This window comes from Theropithecus gelada, chromosome 19, assembly GCF_003255815.1.
Source record: "Theropithecus gelada isolate Dixy chromosome 19, Tgel_1.0, whole genome shotgun sequence".
Classification (NCBI taxonomy): Eukaryota; Metazoa; Chordata; class Mammalia; order Primates; family Cercopithecidae; genus Theropithecus; species Theropithecus gelada.
The window spans coordinates 44,952,705-44,959,059 of NC_037687.1; the positions used below are offsets into that span (position 1 = coordinate 44,952,705).

The following is a 6,355-nucleotide window of genomic DNA, read 5'->3' on the forward strand; positions in this document are numbered from 1 at the left end:
TCCAGCCTGGGCGACAGAGCGAGACTCCGTCTCAAAAAAAAAAAAAAAAAAAAGTATGACATTGTGATTGAGAACACGGATTGTGGAACCTAAGTGCCTGGGTTCAAGTTTCTGCTACCGTCACCTATGGGCTCTGTGGTCTTGCATAACTCACTTAAATACACTGTGCTTTAGAATTCTCATCTAAAATGGTTAGCACCTATAGAGTGCTTGTAAGGATAAAAATCAGTTAATACAAATATATATTAATATAAAGAGCAGAGAACAGTGAACCAGCACACAGTAAGCACACTGTGTGTTACTAACATTATTATTGTTATTTTGCTAAGAGAAAAACAAAGTCTCCTTAGACATCTACATCTATAGGATATAGGTTTAATTTGCATTTACTCTTAAATGCAAAGTTCAGAGATGATGAATTTTAACCACAAAATCAGATTATATCATACGAAATAAAATGAGGTAGCTCCAGTTTTAAATGATTTGTTTATCCAATCCGCCGGCATATAAGTTGTATAGGCTCTTCAGGTAGAACAAATCAAGACCCTTTGTCTAGCTGTTTTGCCTGCAAGGTGGGTCAGATTTTCACAGAACGTTCAGAGCAATTCAGAGCAAAAACATAATAGAAAACCTGGCCTCTTTTGTCAATGTTTTGCAATAAACAATCCAGAATTCTAATCCTGCCATTGGATCATTTCCAACCTAACAAAGCTCAAATGATTTCTCTGGCAACAAGAAGAAATTGTGTTCGGTTCTTAAGCTAGCCCTAAAATCTACAATGGAGAAAGTATAACAGGGAGCAGATTCTCAATTATTTGAGAAAGGTACACTTACCCATTGACACCAAGTTCCTGTAGTTCTCCAACATCACATCTCTGTACAAGCCCCTCTGGGAAGAGTCCAGACTCTCCCACTCCTGCTGGGAGAAGGCTATGGCCACATCCTCAAATGTCACTGATCCCTGAAACTGCAAACCCACATATTTCTGGTGAAATCAAAGAAAATGCTTTCAAGGTGAAAGGAGAGGAAATAAACGTTTTGATGTAGTAAGGGAACAATAACATAGGCTGGAAGCTTATAACGTGGGAAGTGGATGAGCATAGTATCTGCATGTTCTGGAAGAATCCTGCTGCTATGGACAAAATGTCCTATATATTGTAGGATATCACAATACTCCATATCTGTGGTGAAATGGACAAAATAATCCTAGTTTCCCTTTTATGTAAAAGAGTATATACAAAGATATTGCCTGTTAGGTATCCAACTAAACAAATTCTCAAAAAGGATTAGTCTCTATATTACTCTTCCTTTAAGAGGAAAATAGCTATGATTTCTTTCTCCAACTGTAGAATAAAATCTGTCTTAGAAAATAGCCATGACACAAATTTGTTGAATAACTCCTCAAGCTTCAAGTTCATTATGGTCAGATCGTAAGTGTTTTTCCTTGTATTAATAAACACTTTTTTCCATAGTGACATAAAAGTTATCTTGTGGATCTATATTGAGTTAGTAACTTTGCGAGGCTGAGGTGGGCAGATCACTTGAGGTCAGGAGTTTGAGACCAGCCTGGCCTACATGGTGAAACTTGTCTCTACTAAAAATACAAAAATTAGCTGGGCATTGTGGCAGATGCCTGTAATCCCATCTACTTGGGAAGCTGAGGCAGGAGAATCACTTGAATCCAGGAGGTGGAGGTTGCAGTGAGTCGAAATTGTGCCACTGTACTCTAGCCTGGGTGACACAGCGAGACTGTCTCAAAAAAAAAAAAAAAAAAAAAGTAATGATTTTATACTTATAAATGAAGACTGAACCAAACGCCTCAGGTTCCCCAATTCTGGTAATCTGTTAATCTACTACTGATAACAATATACTTACAGTGTCACACAATATCCTTCACTTAATATTTTGTCTGTTGTTTTTTAAAATTTTTTTGAGATGGAGTCTTACTGTGTTGCCCAGTGTGTAGTACAGTGCTATGATCATAGCTCACGGCAACCTTGAACTCCTGGGCTCAAAGTGTCTTTCTGTCTGAGGTTCCCAAGTAGTTAGGACTACAGGCAGGTGCCCCCATGCCTGGCTAATTAAAAAAATTTTTTTTGGTAGAGACAGGGTCTTGCTATGCTGCCTAGGCTGGTCTTGAACTCTTGGGCTCAAGTGATCCTCCCACCTTGGGCTCCCAAGGTCCTGGGTTTACAGGTCTGAGCCACTGCACCTGGCCATTTGGCTATGCTTGAGTTAATGGATTAGGGTGAAAATGACTCAGAACCAAACGCATGTTGTCCAAGTCTGGCAGGTCCCATTCCATAACAAAATTGACCTAGTATCACTCTCGGGCATCCCAAGAAGAATCATATCAATGTTTCACGTCACAATCACATTCCCAATCAATCTTTTTTTTTTTTTTGAGACGGAGTCTCGCTCTGTCGCCCAGGCTGGAGTGCAGTGGCCGGATCTCAGCTCACTGCAAGCTCCGCCTCCTGGGTTCACGCCATTCTCCTGCCTCAGCCTCCCGAGTAGCTGGGACTACAGGCACCCGCCACCTCGCCCAGCTAGTTTTTTGTATTTTTTTTAGTAGAGACGGGGTTTCACCATGTTAGCCAGGATGGTCTTGATCTTGTGACCTCGTGATCCGCCCGTCTCAGCCTCCCAAAGTGCTGGGATTACAGGCTTGAGCCACCGCGCCCGGCCCCTCAATCAATCTTAAAAGCCTCAGAGAGCATGTTATCTCATCATATTGAGACCAATTAGTACAAAATTCCATCTTATCAGCTCTGTGGAAAACTTCAAATCTTCTGATGTGTGGCCAAATGAAGCCAACAGATCGAACTCATCAAACCACAGCTGGATGTAGGAAGCTCAAATACTTCTGCCATGGGACTTCAATCCTTCACTGCTCTGTCACAGCCTTTCAGCTAAGACTTACTATTTACCTGCTCAGAATTTGCTCAATGAATTCAGGAACATCAATTAGAAACGAGGACCTTGTAAGGAGGAAACAATACTTTGACATCTTTCTGCCACACAGAAGGAATCAAGTAGGCAATTAGATGGTGTACTCTGATGCAGAATGCTTCAGCTCAATTAAGGAAAATAGCCACATAATGTAAAAATCCCAATATTTCAAGAAGAAACACCAACTTACGTGGGCCATGCTTTGAGAACTCTTAAGAACTGATCAGTCTTCACTGGGGTTCCTCTATCTGAGAAGTTCAAACTCTAGAAAATCCAGAAAGAGGAAAAGGAGGCTTTAGTGTTCTCAATGACATACATTAATAAACCTTCTTGTCCCTCCATTTCAGCTTCTGAACTGTGCTACAAAAACCCTCAAACAAAATTTGGAGAACAGTGGAATTCAGTCCTCTCTTGAACAGATTCTCCTCACTCCATTCCCATGTTCTAAGCCTAAGAAAGAGTCCACATCACCCAATCCAGAGCTTCTTTAATGGTGGCAGTATAAATCTGAGGTTGGTCAGGACATGGGAGATAGAGAACATAGGAGAAAATGATTAGGCAGGCCGGGCGCGGTGGCTCAAGCCTGTAATCCCAGCACTTTGGGAGGCCGAGACGGGCGGATCACGAGGTCAGGAGATCGAGACCATCCTGGCTAACACAGTGAAACCCCGTCTCTACTAAAAATACAAAAAACTAGCCGGGCGAGGTGGCGGGCGCCTGTAGTCCGAGCTACTCCGGAGGCTGAGGCAGGAGAATGGCGCAAACCCGGGAGGCGGAGCTTGCAGTGAGCTGAGATCCGGCCACTGCACTCCAGCCCGGGCTACAGAGCAAGACTCCGTCTCAAAAAAAAAAAAAAAAAAAAAAAAGAAAATGATTAGGCAGTTACTAATATGGCTCAGTTTTCTCATCACTAAAATAGTAATAGGAATGTCAGCTCCAACATGTGGTTGTCCTGAAGAATAAGAAAACCCACCCCCAAAACTTAATAGAATACTTGTTTAATATGAGTTAGCTCTTTTTTTTTTTTTTTTTTTGAGACAGAGTCTTGCCCTGTCACTCAGGCTGGAGTGAGTGCAGTGGCGCCATCTTGGCTCACTGCAACCTCTGCCTCCAGATTCAAGCGATTCTCCTGCCTCTGCCTCCCTTCTGAGTAGCTGGGACTACAGGTGCAGTCAAGCCCAGCTAATTTTTGTATTTTTAGTAGGGGGGTTTCACCGTGTTGGCCAGGATGGTCTGTATCTCCTGACCTTGTGATCCACCCGCCTCAGCCTCCCACAGTGCTGGAATTACAGGCGAGAGCCACAGCGTGCGGTCGAGTTAACTCTTATTATGGTAGTTCCCTCTTTTTCACAGGGGGGAGATACACTCAAAGATCCTCAGTAGATGTCTGACCGAACCCCACATATACTATGTTTTTTCTTATACCTACACACCTATGATTACGTTTAATTTACATATTAGGCATCATAAGGGAATTTTTTTGTTTTTTCTTTTTTTTGTTGTTGTTTTGTGACAGGGTCTCGCTCTGTTGCCCAGGCTGGAAAGCAGTAGTGTGATCTCGGTTCACTGCAACCTCCACCTCTTGGGAGCCTCCCGAGTAGCTGGGATTACAGGGGCCTGCCAAAAAGCCTGGCTAACTTTTGTATTTTTAGTAGAGACAGGGTTTCGCCATGTTGGCCAGGCTGGTCTCAAACACGAGACTGCATTGGAGTTGTTATTACATAAACATCATACAACCTTTATTTCATTTTAATTAAAGAAACACTTTATTTCCACTTAATTTATTTATGTATCTATTTTTTTTCAGAGACAGGGCCTTGCTTTGTCGCCCAGGCTGGATTGCAGTGGCGTCATCTCCACTCACTGCAACCTCCACCGACTCCCAGTTTCAAGCACTTCTCCCACCTCCGCCTCTCAAGTAGCTGTGACTACAAGCGCGCGCCACCACACTTGGCTAATTTTTATATTTGTAGTAGAGACGGGGTTTCACCATGTTGCCCTGTTGCTGGTCTCGAACTCCTGAGCTCAGGCAATCCACCCGCCTCAGCTTCCCGAAGTGCTGGGATTACAGGCATGAGCCGTGCCACCCGACCTGTTTCCACTTTTTACTTAAAACGTGTTTCTCTGGCATGCTTTCTTTTAATTCTAACTAAAAAATTGAGCAACTCTTCTTTAAAAACAACCAAAAAACCAACAGAAAAGATTCTCTGATGTTTAAATTTCCTCTGTCCCCTAGCAGCTAGAGAGAGAGAGCTACTGCTGTGGGATAATGCAAAATTGAAGACCCTTAAGAAAAGGCTGGGTCCTATTTCTGTGCAATATGGAGATTGACGGAAATGTGTACAGCTGTCATCTTGCTCTCCTTTCTTACATAATTTTGTCATTAGGAAAGTAATCTGCACAACAGATACTTTGAAGTCCTTTTCCCTGCACTGATAATTTTCAGATGACATTGCTCTCATCTTTAAAAAAGGTGTAATACTTATAAAGTTTTTTCCAAACAAGAAGAGGCTTCCTGGCACTCCCACTTCTTTCCGCTGCATGCACAAGGTATCATATCTATCGTTTCCTTTTTAAACTGAGAGTTGAAGAGTCTTTTCTTCCTTTACATAAATCAATTACAGTGATTTTATCCAAAGTAGTATCAAATATTAATAGCTCAGATTCGCATGGAGGCCATGCACCCAGTCTTCGCGGGTGCACACCGGCCCTGTCCCACGCACCCTCCCTTTCCCTGCCTCTCCTGCACTCGCGGGCCCGGGATCCTCGCCCGGTCCACCCAACGCTCACGCAAGTCTCAGTTCGGGTTCTGCGCCGACCCAGGTCTGCAGAACTCCCGGTGCTAACTGTGTTCCTTTGCAGAAATTCAGGTTGCCTGGCGGGGATGCTCTAACCTCTGAGCCGGGCGCTGACTTCTACCTCGCAGAACTCCAAAGGTCGCTGCCAGGTCAACGACCACAATGAACTGGCGAGGAGGTAGAGTGAGGTCGTTCCAGGAGCAGCTGAGAAATGTAGTTTCAGGTTACATTGGCCGGATCGCAGTAGCCTGTGGGAAATGTAGTCCGGAGCCGTCACACCGTCGAGCATGCGCGGCGCAGTCCACAAGGCCTCCCACCAGCGCTCGGAGACTTCTGGGAGCTCCCCTCTGGCTGAGAGTGCGCAGGCGCAGGCGCTCGCAGAGCTGGAAGCCATAGACCTCCAAGCTGGGTGATTTTGGGGGGGGGGGGGGGCGCGACTGACACCTGAGGCCCGAAGTAGGTGGCCAGCTTCTTAGAGGGCCAACCCAGGGCAGTAACACACCAGGTCAGAAAAAGCAAAAACAAAAACAAAAAATGATAATGTATACCAAAATATGTTATTACTTTAACACAAAAATATGAAAACTAGGTGTTTGAAATTATCT

At 44.0% G+C, this 6,355-nt stretch overlaps 1 long non-coding RNA gene across 1 annotated transcript; it reads right to left on the reverse strand.

Annotated features, from left to right (window-relative positions):
* Positions 1-833: 833 nt before the first annotated feature.
* Positions 834-6,058, reverse strand: LOC112613259. The gene is made up of 3 exons (XR_003116935.1): positions 5,743-6,058; positions 3,143-3,216; positions 834-985 (listed from the first exon to the last, which is right to left on the reverse strand). It is a non-coding gene; the product is annotated as an uncharacterized LOC112613259 (long non-coding RNA).
* Positions 6,059-6,355: the final 297 nt, after the last annotated feature.